This window comes from Neopsephotus bourkii, unplaced genomic scaffold, assembly GCF_033783945.1.
Source record: "Neopsephotus bourkii isolate Nb327-2 ecotype Australia unplaced genomic scaffold, CSIRO-AGI_Nbou_v1 NB_780, whole genome shotgun sequence".
Taxonomy (NCBI): domain Eukaryota; kingdom Metazoa; phylum Chordata; class Aves; order Psittaciformes; family Psittacidae; genus Neopsephotus; species Neopsephotus bourkii.
Window position 1 is genome coordinate 1,171,885 of NW_026901276.1, and position 18,289 is coordinate 1,190,173.

General features: G+C 40.4%; 1 protein-coding gene and 1 long non-coding RNA gene across 4 annotated transcripts in view; one reads left to right on the forward strand and one right to left on the reverse strand.

Annotated features, from left to right (window-relative positions):
• Positions 1–13,655, reverse strand: part of IL1RAPL1 (interleukin 1 receptor accessory protein like 1) — a 721,418-nt gene extending 707,763 nt beyond the window's left edge. For 2 of the 3 annotated variants that reach the window (XM_061355103.1, XM_061355105.1), the window contains exon 1: positions 12,729–13,655. The gene's annotated coding sequence lies outside the window, so the exon portion shown is untranslated. The other variant, XM_061355104.1, reaches the window with a different exon arrangement.
• LOC133213121 (uncharacterized) overlaps positions 13,086–18,289 on the forward strand; it is a 59,350-nt gene continuing 54,146 nt past the window's right edge. Inside the window, exon 1 of the long non-coding RNA XR_009725697.1 lies at positions 13,086–13,142. This is a non-coding gene — a long non-coding RNA (uncharacterized LOC133213121). The remainder of the gene's footprint in view (positions 13,143–18,289) is intronic.

The following is an 18,289-nucleotide window of genomic DNA, read 5'->3' on the forward strand; positions in this document are numbered from 1 at the left end:
ACTTAAATTTAGTGTTCATTAACAAAAGAGGCATGAAAAGCCAAAGAAAACGAAGTCCCCATTTGCTCATAGAAAAAAGCTATGCACCATACATACCATGAATCAGTAAAAGTGGGTTAGATTTCCAGACATCAACAAAACAACCTCCTGCTGAAATCAGTGATTCCATATATCAAACACCAACAGCTCTGTTACAACATTTTTTACTTCCATAAACTAAATTTTCTGGAACCCCTAGAAGTACATATTATTTTGATACTGAAATCAGTGGTAGTGGTCTCTTCTGTCTTTTAACTATTTCTGAACATCTACAGGAAAGTAAGTATTGCTGGACAGCACATTTTGTTTAATTTTTATTAAACTAAATGAATTATTTTATTATTTGATAAGGACTGAACAAAAACTGAGCATCTTCACAATGAAGTTATTTTAAAAGTAAGCTTTAAATAGTAAAAGGACTATCTGCCCTCTAAGATAAGCAAAAAGACAATTTGCACTTAAAAACAAGTTATGGACTTAAAGAAATGTGTATCTAAATTTAATTATAAAAACTTCTCTTTTTTTCTGATCTGCTCCTTTCCCTTGTCTTCAGGGGGGTGAAGATGGGGGGTGGGGGTGTGTGAAAAGTCTTAATAGATAATCCTTAAAACAAAATCAAAAGTTTGTGGGTGTAAAAAAAATGTATTATTTGAACATCGTCTTATTCTTCTGTTTTTCCTCTATCCTGCAATAACCTTTAGACTACAAATTTCCAGTAAAAGATAAAAATGAAGAAGTAAAATTTCCTTTTTAAACTGAGATTATGATGCCAATTTTGGTACAAAAAAGAAGACAAGATAATGCTATAAGAAACTGTCTCTAATTGAAAACTTATTCATCCTCATTCATCACAATAAAGCTCAAGCTTAAAAACCTATATGGGAGCCCTGTGCAGGGTTAAAATCACAGCACCAAAAGTATTAATAAAAGCAGGGATGGTAGAACCACAGTCCCTGCCAAATAAAAAATAAATTTACTTATTTCTGTTTTTGGTGGACCACATTATATTCCCATGACTGTTTTCATGTTCAGGTTTCATTATTAGATAAACATCAGTCTGACTATATATATATTGCTTTCAAGCAATGTTTTTCATTGTCTGTATCAGTGTGCTGTTAAGCACACCAAACTATGTGTTAAAATCTTGACTCTTACTGTAATGTAAACCTATCTACACAGCACACAGCTCCTGCGAACCTATGAGAGGTACTGCCTGCACCTTCGCTTCCTTCACAAAACACAGATTCCCTCTGAGTTATGAATTCAGGACTCACACAGAGCCAACAGCCTATCTTGCACATGTCAAGATACTGTCGTTCAGCTGCCTGGTGGTCTCTTGACTCCTTGACTTCAAGAAACTTTGAACCAGCTCCTGTGGTAATGCATGAAGTTCAGAAGGAAAAACACATGCAGCCCTAAATTAGACATGAAGGCGAGACTTTGCGCCATGGGTCTTCGTCAGGTAATGCAGTGTCCAAACCAGCACTCTTGAATTGCATCGGAACAACTTAAAAGGGCATTTTCTGTCTAACAGTGAGTTGGATCAGGCAGGAAAGCAAAAGAAAAGTGAAACTCTTGTGGTTAAACACCCCTTAACTGTGTAAATACAAAGATATAGGTAAGGTAAATATAACATCTGAAAATTTACATTATAGTTGTAATTTCAGTATTGACTCCTATGATTCTGCAAAAACAGATGTGCATATAGATACACCTCTGCTTACATACATGTATACCTCTGCTTATATTTATATTTATGCATATATATATACAACAGCATTACTTGAAAGACACCAAAATAAACACAAATTAAAGCTAAAAGATTCATTTTGATATGAGGCATTTGAGATGGCTGGCAAGCCTTATTTATACATTTCCTGTGGTTTTATATATTTAAAGAAACATCAAAGGTTTTTAACAAGAAAATTATATTCTCACAGCCATAAAGTATACTCTTATGATTGCATTAGAGTGGCTGTACAGTAATTCTTTGCTGGCTGACAATGGGTTTTGCTACGTTAATTGAATAAGTCATGTGTCTGTGATCTTTATTCATTAAAATTAACACAATAATATCTACATTGAAGGCTCATATTGGACTCAATCTGGCAAGCTGAATGAAACAGCTTCACTGGAATTCCTCTAAGCATATTCTTGATGTAACACAGACCCCTGACAGGAGTTTCTGTGTGAAATCGGTTTATTTTTGCTTCACTTAGTATTATTTCCAATTAGCAAACACCGGAGCATCAGCTCTGATTATCACCAATCAGCAAAACTCAGAGAAGAGAAAAATGTCTTGTATTAAACAAAGCTATGGAGACCATGAGCCTCTAGCCTACAGGTTGTGGCGGGCGCAGAGCCCGCTGGCTGGGTGTATTCCTGCGGCTGGCTGTGACAGGGGAAATGCTGCCGGCGTACCCGCTGAGCTCTGTGGTCGGGCCATGGTCGAAAGCCGTCAGCTGGAATTAGCCCAAAGAACAGCACTTGAGCACGGCTTGTCATTTCTAGTAACAAGACTTGAAACAAGTGGCAGAGGTTTTGTGTATGAAAGCAGAGATCTCCTTGCTTCTAGGATTATCTTCCAGCAAAACAGCAACTTCCTTGCTTCAGCTTTTCCTTTGGAAAAGCTGCTCTTCGCAAATACAGTAATACCTATGAGCACACAACAGGTGATGCCCCTGCACCAACAGGCAAATTCACCACTTGAAATAAGAGAATCTTGCTGCTAAAATTATAAATCACTACACACTGAGACCAACAGCAGTCTTTCCCACAATTCCCTGGGCACTGTATTAAGATTTGATGAATAGGAGCAACCACAGGGTCAAAGTTTGGCATCAAAGCCAGAAAGACCTGTTATAATTAATATTTTTGTCCTGGTAACTAGGGGGGTTACATCTGAACCCTGGCAAAAAACAAAACCACAAACTACCTTTGATTCATACCCATCCATATTCTGTACACAATTAATACAGACAACATGAAAAAAGAAGATGAATAGTGAGGTAACCTTAAATTAAAAAGACTGACTACTAAAAATTGCAGCTGACCCAGCCACCCCCAGTAGTGTGACTTACAGTACTATTTTCCTATCTGTAGTTAGCATTTAAAGACCTTAGCTGAGAGTCCTGTTCCGCTAAGAACTTGCATTAACTAACCTGAAATTATCTTGCCTGATAACAGAAAATGTTTTCATTTCCTTAAAATTTTGGTGCAAAATGTCATTTTTATTCAATCCTCCCAAAATCAAAGTTCTAAATAAATAATAATAATAAAAATTAATTAAAAAAAATATGATGAAAAAAAACCACCCTCTAACCAACAGGGAAATTACCTTTTTTCCGGAGGAAAGCAAATACTTTCCACAATTTTCAACAGCTGGCACTGAATTTTCATTAAGGTAAGGAGAAGAAATTAACATTAAATCTTCCTCAGACCCTCCTCTATATATAATAGAAATCTTAAACTAAGAGTTTCTATTATAAAAGATAAAACACTTCAAAAGACAAGCAGAAGGTGGTTTTGTCTTCCAGAGTTTAGAAACAGGAAACATAAGCATTGATAAATCTAGTCAAGTTTTACAGAGAAGAAGTATTTGGAACTAGAGAAACAGACTGATTTTAGAGCTTGGAGGTCCAATAACTTCAAAACAATTTTATTAAATAACAGCAGTGCTGGGAAAGTAGTATGGCAAAGCAGCAACTGGAATTAAATGCCATTCAACTGGAATTTTACTTTTGGTCTTACAGTGAAGTATTCAAAATCCTTTATTAAGGACTTGCTTCTTTGTTTCTACCAGGAACATTCAGAAAGGGGAAACATTATAGTGATACCTCAGGCTCTCAGCTGCCCCTGGAATCACCTCTCCCTACAGTAATGATAGAAAGGGTCTGAGGTTTTGTGAGACTTTGTGGAAACCCACCTTCATTTGCTATCTACCCTAATTATTTCTATTTTTGTTTCAGACCTACAAAACTAATTTTAGGATGCTGAAGAAATAAAAGACATACATTACATAAGCTAATACAGTAGAATTAAGCATTAAGTGCTACTACAAAGGGACACAATGCAGAGAAAACACTAATTAAGGAAGGTCTCTTGTAAGTGAGCAGTCACAAATAGAAGCACAGTGTCTGTCCACTGAGCCATATGATTGTCCTTTAATAGAATATACATCATAAAGCACTGAAGAGGCACTAGGATGGGGGATACATTAAACAAACTAAACATTAAAATATATCTGTAATTTTATTAACCTGCCCAATTTTTAGAAATAACTAGCTGAGAACGTACACCAATACTGCATATATATTTTTAGTAATTATTTTTAAAGGGATTAATGAGTTTTCTATCATTGCAATTAAAAGTTCCAGAGACAGACTAACAAGCATTTAAAAATCTAGACATTCCTTTCTATGAAGAAACAAAATACTAGGGTTGCATATCTTCTAATGATGGAAATTGATGAGACTACGCTGTAAATAACAGAGTGAAGCTTTACTGAGTTCTACAAAAGTTTACAGGATTTGATTTTTTTAATAAATATTAACCTAATTAAGATAAGAAGCAGCATGTGCTTTTTTTTTCATAGAAACTAACAAAATGAGTAAATCAGATGATAAAGCTAGAGGCTGAACCAAAACCTACCAAGAGCATCTTTCCACTTTCTTCAGTAACTTTTGGATCAGGACTTCAGTAATGAGGACTTAAAAGGCCAAATTCAGTTGCTCAGTCAGCGCTAATAAAGTATTAAGCAGTACCGCAGTTGCCAGATTTGGAAACAGAATAGGTAGTAAAGAACTATGGTCACAGGAACACACTTGCAGTCCATACAGTCAGACAGCAGAATTCCAAAAGAAGCCAGTAGCAAATCCTTTGGCAGAAGCAACTTTTAACACTAGAAATCACAGACACACACATCCACTGATTACCCTGTAACTGGAAGTTAGTGGGTGGTCCTTGAGGCACACAAGGTGATAGCCTCCCAGTCTATCTATTACACATGCTGATAATTTTCTTATCTAGTCATTACAATGCAAAATTCTAAAATTATGGTTTCTTCATGGGCTTACTTAAGCTATTGTATTCTACTAAACCTTTTTCTTCACTGCAGCCTTGCCAGTAGGAGACAAAGCATTTGCGTGAACTATATTAGAGTGCTCTCCTTTACTCATTTTAGATTAGTGTCGTGGTTTAATCCCAGGCTGTAAATCAGAACCACGCAGCCCTCACGCTCACTCCCACCCCTTTTCTTTGCCACCCCCACCCCCCCTGCTCCTGGAGGGATGGGGAGGAGAATCGAAATAATGTAACTCCCATGGGTTGAGATAAGAACAGTCCAGTAACTAAGGTATAACACAAACCACTGCTGCTACCACCAATAATAATAATGATAAGGGAAATAACAAGGGAAGAGAATACGATACCACCTGCCAATACTGAGCCCGACCAAGCAGTGAGCAAACCCTTCCAGGTAACTCCCAGTTTACATCCTGGGCATGACATGCTGTGGTATGGAATACCTCTTTGGTCAGTTTGGGTCAGGTGTTCTGCCTTTGTTTCTTTCCGGCTTCCCCTCCTCCATGGCAGAGCATGAGGCTCAGAAAGTCCTTGGTCAGACTAAACATTTGAGCAGTAACTAAAAACATCGGTGTTACCAGTGCTGTTCCCAGGCCAAAGGTCAAAACCACAGTGCTGCACCAGCTACTAAGAAGGAGAAAAAATGACTGCTACTGCTGAACCCAGGACAATTAGTCACAATTAAATCTTACTAGTCATCAGGAAAGCAATATATAAGAGAACCCAAAGTATCTTTTAACCGCCTTCAGTATTCCCCTGTTCTTCATATCATCCTCTCTTTTCTGAGTAACAAACCTTCGTATCTTTCTTCAGATGGTACTTTTCTTATGTGAAGGTTTTTCTTTTTGCTCTCGTTCTCTGCTCCTTTCTTCCTTCCTTAACAGTTTTCTGGATAGGAAGTGACCAAAGACAGACACATTATTCATACTGAATATGACAGTCACCAGTTGGTAAGGCAAGAGTTACACAGAAATACTAAAAGTTTTGCATTCTTTTTTAATATACATAGCTTCCTTCTATTATGAACTGAGTAAACACTCTTGAGCTTTTCTATAATAGTGGACTAGGGATTTTCAAGAGTACCTGTTGTTCTGTTGGAGAGGTATATAAGAAACATTCAGATTGCACCCTCCAAAGTGTTACCATGTGTATTTCTAAAATTATGGATTATACCATATAGCCCTGACTGGTATCTTTAATAGTTCTTTCATAGTATTGGCATTCCAAAATAAATCTGTATTGTCTTCAAATAAACTGTGTTTACAGATAATTTAAAAAGATATATTAATAGCAAATCAACCGTCAAACCCATCTACCATCTCACGGTATGTTTGAATGATGTTATGTTTCCTACATTTAGTATAAGAAATAACTAGAGTACTTTCTTTTAATGGCTTGGTCTCAGTTTTCCTGTGTATGTATGTGAGAAAATGCATATGTATGGCAATAAATACTTAGGTATGCATATACGTAAGTGGGCATATGCATTTCTGCATGTACGTAACTAAATATATATATATAAAAATATATATGTACAGAAACAGTGCCAACCAGTGAACCAGATTTAACATTGGCAGAAGCACACCACCTTCAGCTAGGGGACACCCCAAACACATATCTAGTAGAAACTTCACAGGTCTTTTCTGTTTCCTAAGAGGAGAGGTTGAATAATATAAACTCTACATTTAACACATATGCAGATCTTATTGATATATTGACATACGACAAAAACATATCTCTGTCATGCACATAAGTTGCTGAAAAGGAAATACTATACATTTCCAGTTACATTATTCTAAAATGATAAAAAAGGAAAAAAAAAGTTTTAATTTGGGAGGAGACAGCCACAAAGCATTGAAGAAAAGTTAAGGATGCAGGAATGCCAAGGTGCTATATGGTAACAGCTGTGCCCTGCTGCTATCCTGAAATTCTGTACACTGAACAGCAACCTGACAGACACAGGTCTAAAACTGTTGCCAGGGATCACTGCCACACAAAAGCTTCCTGGCCAAACACATCCCTCTGCAGACATAGTGGCTCCATCCCAAGTCTTCCATCATACGAACATATCTTCTTGGTGTAGGAATTATCCTTGAGGCATATGATCCACTGAGTTCAGAGTCAAATCCGATAAAGATGTACTGCCAAATGGATGTAGGCAGGGATGAATATACATGTAGGTCCCTTACACCATTCAGACATAGCAATTCTCATTCTGAGACAACTGGTGTGGGAAGCCGGACAGGTCACTGATGGTTAAACACACTCCTAACCTCACCGGCACATGCCTTTCCTCATACATTATAATGATGCACGTTACTGTGATTTCATAGTACACTTGTAAGAGTGTTGTGAGATTCCACTCAGTTAGTGCTTTGCCAGATGAGAATTTGATTTATATTATATATCTGTCTCTTCTGAAATAGTCAACAGGTAACACTATTTTTCTTATGTTCCTGCTACTGTTTTATTATTTCATATAGAAGTACCTCAAGTTTCCTCAGCGGAAAGATCACAGTTTCAACTGTGCGACTGGAAACATGCATGAAAATGGAAAGGCAAAGGCCCTCACACTGAAGAGTTTCAGAGTTCTCAAAAACACTCGAGCAGGGGGAGCTGGGAACCACAGAAACATTAAGCATTCAGGTCTCACTAGTGGAGAGCGGGCAAAATGAATATAGAAATATAGCCCATCTCTGAAGAAACAGAACCTACATCTCCAATGTCTGTATATTTATACGCTTTTCTGCCCCCTTTTTAACCCATTCTGCTAGTCTCCATCTTCTTCCTCTTTTACAATGCATTATTCATTGAGGACAGCTGTGAAGGACCAGAGAACAGAAAAGTGACACCACTAGCCAACCAATCGCCAAGTAGTACAACCCTTTGCCTGCCTGCTGCTTGTATAGATCTGTATAAATTGTATTGGTCTTTTCGATGCATGAATTAGGTTTCTGTGATCCTTTCCAAAAGCTACAGTGAGCATTACCTAAATTATTCTCAGAACTAAAAATAAAATGGAAATAATATCTACTGCATTGGCAAAAATCTAGATGTTTTCATTTCCTCCCTTTCTCCTTCTTCATCCACAAACAAAAAATCTTTGTGGGTAACTGCTGCAGTTGATGCTATGACCACTGAAGGACTATTGTTTGTCTGTGTGCTGTTCTTACAAACATGAAATTTCTAAGCACAGAAAGCTGTTAAGACTGATGTCCTTGGTTCATTTGTTCAGACCTAGTTATCGAGGCATAAATAGTGTGCTGTATAACACCATGAAATAACCTAGGAGTATCTATAATGCACAGGTACAGTGAGACCTAGAAAAACAGGGTATCCAATGCTAAAAAAGAGAACCAGCATTACCCGATTTCCTTGCCCTGGTCTTACATAGCTTTAGCAAATAACACAAGGTTTTTCCCTTTTGCAATAGATGGAGTTCCATATATGACTACTTTAGAGGAACATGCAAAGCCTGAATACTAATATTAATATTAAAAGACCCCAGAACCTTTCATCTTCATTCTTCCCCCTTCTCTCCCCCCCCCTCCAGAAAAGCTTTCTTCCAAATGTGCATTAATTTGAAGCTATCACAAGTAAAATTCATTGCTGCATTTGAAATGGGTTTTCTTGTTTGTCTAATATGAAAACAATACAAAAGTGCATGAAAAACAGTAAATTAAATGATCCTCCTAGTCACTGTGGTGATCATGTTTAATTACATGATCTCATGTTTAATTACATTTTAAAATAAAACAAGCATACACTTAAACTGATACAGCATGATGGCTGCTTTGGTGCTGCTGTAGACGTGCATGCAAAGACTTGGATTACTGACCTGACAGGCCATGATGGTAATCCAAAATAGCCATTATGGTGTCTACTGTAAATACTTATTTCACGGACCCCTGACACAACGGATGGCAACAAGATAGAGGTTTATAATAGAAATGCTGGCACAACCTTATCTATAGCTGTGCAAATGGTGCCGCTATAATTAAACTTTACAACTTGAGCATCACTAGATAAGTTGCTAGTTTTTAACCATATTAATCAGATCCTGGATGTTTCAGTTGCCATATATTATGCAGCATGCACTATAAAAATAAGATGATTCCCAGCCGCTGAAGATCATAGCTGTTATGAAACACAGAAGTATATCCAAACACTTCACTGCAAGTGCGAACATACCAAATGAAAACCTCAGTCAGTTATCCTTTTTGTGCTTTGTTTCCCAATACATGGGCTCGATATAATAGCCACAGAAAGTACTCTGAATACATTACAAAAATGTCACTGAATACTAGAAAAGCTTCATTAAGATCTGCCCCATATGTTTCAAATTTTCCTATCAGCAGCAAAACAAGTCTACTGTCTTCAGTGATAATGACAGTTAGAAGCCTGCTCTTTCAGAGGGAGGCACTGAGATTATTCTTCATGCACTGCTGTCTTCTTTAAAAGCTGGCTTTTCAGTGCTAGGGAGGAGTGGGTGGCAAAACTCTCACTGCTTTCAGTGGTCTGAGATTTGGAGCCTGGGAATATTTTATGTAAATATTTCTCTTCACATTTTCTCTTCATTTGTCCAACTGATTTACAGTTTTACTTCAGCAAAGAAAGTTTCCTCTCAAAGATGCTATATTTGGTGCAAACTGAACAGATACTGCATTGGAGCTGAAACCCTTTATTTTTACTGAGTGGGTATTGCTAACTATAATGAAATTAATCTATTAATAAAGATTTGCTGTTCGCTATTACCCTGAATTTGCAAACCCTTGCATGAAGCCTGGCAGCTTATATGTACCATGTGATATATTCCCACACTGTCAATGCCTATTCTTTTACAGTACCGGTTTTATAACATTTTCTGTAGCAATTCCTCTAAGATGGGTGGCACAGGTATGTTGCCTATGCGTCACGAGAAGTCCCGTAAGAAAAGAGCATGCCTGTAATTATGTATGGTGGAACAGAGAATGCTACGGACGTTTCTGAAAACTGTAAGAGCTGTGGCAATGCACAGGAGTTGCCATAGTGTTATTCTGACCCCTGAAGGATGAAAACAGAGTTAACTTCATATCCTTTTTTTTTTTCCAATTTACTCAGTATACTCTATGAATGTCAAACTCTATACTACATTAGGAGGATTTATTAGTGCTTGCCCAGACTTATCCTCCAGAAATATGAAAATAGTCATGAACTAATGGTGAACCAACTTCAAAATACTGATGTTTTCAGGGAAGCAGAGGTAAAAATGATTTTTCAGGCTTGTTCCATGGTAAAAATACTGTGAGTTTGATAGTTCATTAAATCTAGTAGGTATGTGAAGATCACGTTTATCAAGAGATGTAAAACCCACTGTGCCCTAACCTCTTCTTAACTGAAAAGCATTTTAGCGACATTTTTCTGGAAGGAATTCAGAGTGAAGTGAGGAAGGACGTAGGCCAGTGATGATAAGATCACTCATTTCACCTGACTTAAGATTTCATCAGGCTTATATTTTTTCAGAAAATACATCTGTTAGAGGCCTCAGCAGTGCCTTTACATGCTTAACTGTATTCCAGAGGTACTCTTCCCCGACCTCCAGAAGAGACAGGAATAGGGATTTATGATTCTAAAATGGCTATTAAGATAAAGTATATCTTGATACTACTATCTTTGTGGATAATTTTGTGAAAAGTGCATCCAAGTTAAATCACTGTGAGTCCTGTCACACCTTTGCTCTTCCTCTGCTCACTTCTAAGATGCTTGAAATGTGTTAATGGACCACCTTTTAGGTTCCCCATAAAGTAACAGGTGGATTAGGCTGTTAGAGCTGACAATACTTTTTTCTAAAGTCAGTCATGCTGTACTGTAAAATACTAAAGCACCATCCTGCTAAAGCTGTGACGCAGTCACTGCACACACCAAGAGAGAACACTACCTGTGTTAAATAACCTCGGGGTGAAGCAGCACCAGCTCTGCCTTAACACTAGAAGAGGGGTCAGCAGAACACCACGTTTGGAGGGAGGCGACAGCGAGGAAGGGGGGGAGGATAGATTTTAATTTTGGGTTTGTTCCTCCTCCGCTCAGCTGTTGCCATGCACTGAAGCCCCAGGTTGCCGAGTGACCTTGCCAAGGAGCCCGCAGCCGGACTTGCTGAATGGTACCATTGTGCAGACTCCTCGCTGGGGCTGCTTCGCTGGAGCCCTCTCCGCGGGTGTGGCTGCACTAGCAACTGGGCAGCCTCATCCTGCCTGGGCATCCTGTCCCGGGGAAACTCCGCCAGGAACACGCTGAGGCAGAAAAAGGCTTCCTGCGAGAGGCAAGCCCCTTGTCAAGAGCAGAGTAAGGATGTGTCTTCTTCTGCCCAGGTCTCCATCCCCCGCTGCCAGCAGCACTACAAAGTTAACCCAAGTGATCAATACGCTATATAAGCATATTATTCCACTATCGGCGACTAATGCCACTGATGTAATCAAGTTACATAATCGCCGTCTTTGCACAAATACATCCATCTTCCTACAGACAGATCTGCATATCTTTTTCCATTCATTATGCATGAACCCAGCAGCAGTACATAAGGGTATGTATTTTCGCACACACTACAGAACTTTAGTGTTGCAGTGTGTTGCACTGCACAACATCATCACAATTGATTGCCTCAACCTTCTCCCATTCCCTCTATCAGAACTGATCGTGCAGAGAAAGATTACCAGTGTGCATTGCTTGGATCCCTTCAAATCTTTAGAGGCTGAAGTGCTTCCCTTGCTCGCTTCTGTTCTTAAGAAGACAATCTTTTCTCTCCTTTTTCTCCCTGTCTTGCTTCACACAACTAGCAGGAACTAATTCACACACAGTCTCTCAGCCAGATGCATGTATGTATGAAATACCAAAGATAGCATCCCTGTTCGCAAATCTTCAACTCCCATACACGTGGTCTGAGGTTTCAGTAGGTAAGTTAGGGGGGGGACTATAAGAGCAGCTGGATAAGACATTTTCAGGCTAGTGACATTAACGGTATTTCTCTATGATCAAGATGAGATTTTTTCTTACTGTCCCTCAGCTCATAACTGCTTTGCAGGATTTACAGGAACAGTTGTAACCCAAATTACCAGTGGCATTTAACACCCTTAGCACCAGAGCTCTGTACCACGATCAATAAGGATCGCCACCTTAAAGTTTGACAACTTGAAAAGCAGGATTTCTCTCTCTCCATTGCAGCTATGAAATGCAGCAGAATGCTGCACAGGGTTGGAAACGCTTGTTTTAACCAGCGGATGGTATCCGATCATCATATTAAATAGATTCCATCACGGAGAGCTTCTTCACTATCACCTTTTCAGTCAAAAATAATACAACCGAGGCAAAAGGGGAAAAAAAAAAAAAAAGGAGGGGGAAATAAAATACTCTTTCCCAAACCAAGAGGGTGCAAGAACAGAGAGGGAGAGGGAGATTTTTATCTCAAAAAGCACTCACCAGAAGATCTACTGCAGTTATTCCACTCAACTGCCAATACCGGCTGGAGCCCTTCGCATCAGGATAATGCAGCAATCCCGAAAGTACCCATCATTTCAATCCCACACCACCAAGTTTAGCAATGCCAGGCTTTTTCCTGGATAAAATGACCTTACCCTCAGGAGTCTCCCGCAATATCCCTCCTGTGCGATCAGTCAGCGAGGCGAGAGCCGGTCACCACACTGCGCACTCGGCCGGAGAAGCCCCGTGTTTACTCCTGGGGCTGAGCTGGCCGCTAGTGCCGCGGCGCCCATCCATCCACCGCTGCCAGCCCCGCCGCGGGTGCAGGTAATTCCATACAGACTTCGGCGGCGCCCCCCACCCCCCACGAGTCGCCCCTTCCTTCCTAGTTCAGAAAGTGCCCGCGGCGCCGGCGGGAGGTACCATCCAGGTGCGGCGGAGGGGGGGGGAGGTGTTGGAGGGGGCGGCCTGCCTGGGAGCCCCCACGCCGCCCGCGGGCACCTCCGCACCCTGCTCCCCGCCGCCGCCGCCGAGGGCCGGATCCGGGCTCTGCCACGCACGAGTATCCAGTGAGCAGCGGTCCGGCGGGGTTCCCTGGTGCTGGGCGGCAATGGGGAAAGCGCTGTGGATGGGAAGAAGGGGGCGGCGGGGCGGGGGGAGGGTGCTTGCCGGGTCCTAGCACCCGCACCGCCGTACCAAGGAAAAAAAAGGAAGATGGGGTGGTGGGGGAAAAATATCTCCAAAGGGAAAAGAAAGAGGAAAAAAAATCGCTTGTCCGCTTGCCCCAAACGATACTAATCCCCTGTGAGAATGATAAGTGATCAGCAAAAAAAGAGGAGGTCTTGACTGATAACCACAATCCACCCAAAATATCCTAAGGAGCAGAGGCAGAGCGGGAGGGAGAGAGGCAGAGGAACTGCAGCGTACGCACAGCTCCCCTGCTTCCACGAGCCGCGCTCGATCGGCGGAGCGCGTCCTCCGCCGGGCCGCCTGCCGGCGGCAGCTGCCGGTACCGCCACCCGATGGACGCCGCCGGGTTGCGCGCCCGCACCGCACCGCCAGCGCCCGCCGATGAGGAGGAGGCGGAGAAGGGTGGGTGTTTGGGAGAGGGAGGGAGGGAGCGAGGGGGGGAGGACCCTTCGAAGAGATCCTGGAGAAACTCCCCGGTACGGGGCCTCCCTGCCGCACGCCTCCCCGCGCCGCCTCGGTCCGCCGCGCTGGGGCCGCGCCCGCCCGGGGCAGGAGCTGTAGCTGGGGCAGAGGCAGGGGAGGGAGGGGGAGGCTGAACGCCCGGTGCGCAACATGCGCGGGGGTCAGCCTGTTTCTCTTTCCCGAATGAGGTTTAATTTATTTTTGTGTCTCCCCCCAAGTTCCCCTCCCGTTTCCGAAGCGAAGTGTTGTTTTAGGAGAGATGATACATTATCTATTCTTGGATTTTTATAAGGCAAACTGTGGGCCTCGCTGTTGCCATGGGATCTTCTTTGTGCGAACTCTCTGAACTGTGTGGGAACAGTTTTATTTCCTTCCCTTCAGATTTTTTTTCCCCCTCTTCTCCTCAGTAGCTCTTCTGAAGACATGTAGCCAAATGTAACTGCATTATTGCCAATTAAGATTAACAGCAGCTGCAAGGTGCATCTAATTAAGAATGTTAATTACTTCATGAAATAAATAGTAATTTGCAGATGTTTATAATACTAAGCAAATGTTCCATAAAGCCTAACTCTAAAATTCTGACACCCCGCAATAAATTTGACCACATTCCTGCACAAAGGTGCAGGTGGAATAGGCATCCCTTCTTCCATAGAACTAGCCCTGCAGACACACACTTTGGGAATATATACATGGAGTTGCCTGTCCATAGGTAGACAGTTGTGTCAAGAGGCATTCCATACTCTTACAACCTATTGCATGGGGTGGGAGGGTGGAGGAGAAGGAAGTATCTGAGCATTGTGAAGTAACACACACAGTTGTGTATCTGTTTACGTCTGTGTAAATGGTACTCCCCAAAAGAGGGACAAAGAGACTAGGCAACATTCCATTACCAATAAATCCATCCTGTCTTCCTTGCAGGGCTGTAGAGAAGAATCCGAACTGCTACAGTTGTTAAACCCCGATCTTAGAAGACAAGAGAGGAAAGAAAAGCAGCATGTGGGAAAGTGTGATTTTATTACAGAACATGATAAAGGATTATCGATAGATAACGTGCCGTGAAGAGTCAGTGGGTTGCAGGAGAGGTGGGAGCTGTTGCAGAATTTGTGGAGCTCGCTCACACGCCATACCACCTCTCCTTATGATAAAAAGAATGCCATTCTTTATGCTGGATAAAAGAGAAGAATAAACCAGAAATGAATGCAACAACTAGTAAAATCAAAATTAAATTTAAAACACAGAAATTAATGTGACTGGTTAAAGGCATTCAGATACTACTATGATGAGTGATCCATATGAGGGGGTAGCTAAAAGACATACAAAAAACTTTCTGGGATTCTCTTTGTAGATCAGTACAGGGCATTTTAAGTTAGCAAAATGACTCATCCTATCTACTTCAGAGAGCTGGTTTGGGTGCTTGATTTAGAAGCCCAGGCATCCTAGCTGGTTGGGAGAGGGGGAGAGAGGGAAAGTGAGAGAGGCTTCTAACTTTGATTCTCACTGTTATCCTTTGAGAGAGCTGCTCTCTTACCACTGAGAAGCAATATCAGACTCCCAGCACAGGCACCTCCATTACGTGATATCCAAAGTCTTTGCTCCTGGACAGCATGATGAGTGCTCGAGGCTGTTCATGCTCTGCAATAGGAATAGGAAGGTGGTGCGTGGGGTTAACATGTCAGCCAGACACCCAGTGCACACCTTCAGTTCCTGATGTTTTACAGGTTTCTCTTCCACTGATACGCAAGTCATGTAATCACTCTGTACTTTTGTTCTTTTTCTCTGTAATGCAAATTAACACTGTGCTTATTCACAAGGGTGCAGTGAAGATAAAAAGTTAATGTTTGTGAGATGTTTGTATACAGTGGTCATGGGAGCTATGTAGGTTCCCAGAGAGGCTGCTTAAGGGTCTGTCAGGAGAAAGGGAAAATGAAAAAAGGTGGAAGACTGAAGATGTGAACAAAATACAATGTAATTGCTAAAATAGCAGAAACCAGACTAATAACACAGTAAAGATGTAGACCATTCACATGTGCAGAATACAAACCACCTGTGTTCTTGGTTAAATTCACCCCTGGGTTGAGGAAACTGGTTTGGGTTCATTTCTCAGTCACTGAATTGATGTGAATAGCAATGCAGTTGTACAGACACAGGTAAAGAGATTTTAGCTTTCTTTTTTCCTCAGCCATATACTGAATCTCTATTTGGCTTTGTCCTCCCATCAACCAGTATGGCATGTATAACATAGAAGGGGGTCTCCTTTCTCCTGATCGTGACTTGAGTGTTTTCAAGATATTTTATCGAAGAGATAAACATAATCTTATTTTTTTTCTAAACATTGTTTTAATTCTGTGGCATGCAATGCATGGGGTAATGTCAATGAGTATTATGCTTGTACTTGCACCAGTCCTAACCATTCCCTCATTCTATGATTCTGTGTATATAATCTTGAGGTATCATGTCCCTTGAAGTAAGGAAAAGGCACAAACCACATCCTCATCTATATTTCAGTAAGTGACTTTAAAAGGATTATCCCATTTAATGTGTCTTAAGGAGAGCAAAACAATGTAGTTGAAGTAAACTCCCTTTTCTAAAAGTAATATTTAAAATGAAAGGGCTGGCAGAGTATATGGCTCCAAAGAATGTTAACATCATGCAGAATACTTTTGGTTAGTAAGTTCAATTTGGTCGAATGGGTAGCATCCAAGATCTAACACTATGCCTTAGCTGCATGGTGCCCTTAAAACCTCCTGGCCTTGTGTTTACCTTGCTGGCAAGTTTGTTTAGAGGTTCTTGATTTCTCACTACCTACCTGTGGACTTCAGGTATTGAACAGTGTTTCCATTTGTATATTTGTTTCCCAATTTTTAACATAATGGGAGAAAAAGCCTAAGCAATGCAAAACACCAGCACTTACACATTCTCTTGTTTAGTGTGTATATACAATAGAACTACAGCATGATACACATCTAGCTGGATGGTAAGCATAGTTTTTTTTATATGATGAAAGAAACCCTGAATTTCCAAAATACACCTTCATTCCCCCACTGAAAACACCAAACAGAAGCCCTACTCATGTAAAAATCTACATCTGAATGCTGTAAACTGCAGTATCAATCTAATTGCTAAACAGTTTCAGTAAAGCAAAATGGTCAGCATTTTATCTTTTTTTTTTTTTTCTTTTCCCTTTTCCAAGTACAATTGCATTTATCTGATTAAAAAGCAGCTTTGGTTATCATGACTAAGTAGTCTGGACTACTTCAAAGAGAACAAGGTAAAACCTGCAAACTGCTATATGGGTAACTTCTCTGACTCTCCTTGAGTCTTGTGTATTTTTTTATATTTTTAATTTATATATAATGACATGTTATTTATATTATGTGCTTTATATATTGTAGATTACATATTACAGATTTCTGATAAGTCAAGGCAAGAGTGTTCAAGAAAGCAAATACTTCAAAAAGAATAATCCATATTTCCGTATTTTATGAAAATTTCAAAAGCAATTTCCTTTACAGACGAGCCTGACTCTGAGGAGCAGTATCTAGTCAGGGAATAATACTCATCTCATAATGAAGAGATTTAATCACAACAATTCTTGTTTATAGTCTTAACTGCAATTATATTTGTCTCTTCCTGAGCTACATACCCATTTCCGTAAGTATGAGGGTGCTGTACTCACTGCTGAGCTATGTTGTCCCAAATGCTACAGTTTTACTATGCTTTTCTTGTTGATACTACTTTTGTGTGACTAATCCAGCAGCTTTGTGCCGAGCATGCCAGACAGCTCAGGCTATTTGATACACAGCTCTGCAAGGCTTTGCTGTCTATGCAGTTGAGAGAAGCCTTCCTGTGTCGGGAAGGCATCAGTTGTAGGTGGCCTGAACAAAGCACTACGACACCTATAGATGAAAAGTGACATTACATAAAAGCTAAATACCTTGTTACTACTTGAGTAGGAGGATTCGTTCATTCAGAAAGCCATTCCTCCAAAACATGCATTTCATTGATTCTTAATGTTTAAATGTCCCGCAACTCACTACTTTAACCTAATTTAGCAAAAGATAATGTCAAAGTAGTTAAATGCTCATCTCTTGCACATTTTTAATTTTGTAGGAAAATGGTTACTTACTGTTCCTCTAGTCTCTCATTAGGGTGTATCAAATGAAGGTAATATCCATCCATAAGCTACTTAGACCATATACCTCATCTATTTAGTTAAACAGTACACTATCACAAAATGAGAAAACAAAAAAGACGGAGTGCATTCATGCATTAAAAAAGATTCATGTTTTGTTTCGGAGTTACTGCTTTTATTTTTTTCCAAAGACCTAATAGTAGGCAGTAATAAGGGATTGTTTTCCTTTGAGGATCTCTTTACTTTCAGAATAAAGTCAATAGAAAGGCTCCTACTACTTCAACAGCCATTATAGCTGGTCTTGCACTACTGTTATCCAATCAGATATCATAAATTAGAGATTTTAAATATAAGCATTATTTGGACAAAAATTCCATAAGAACAATTGACCCGAGTTAGGAGTAATACACATTGGCCAGCAATGTATGCCCA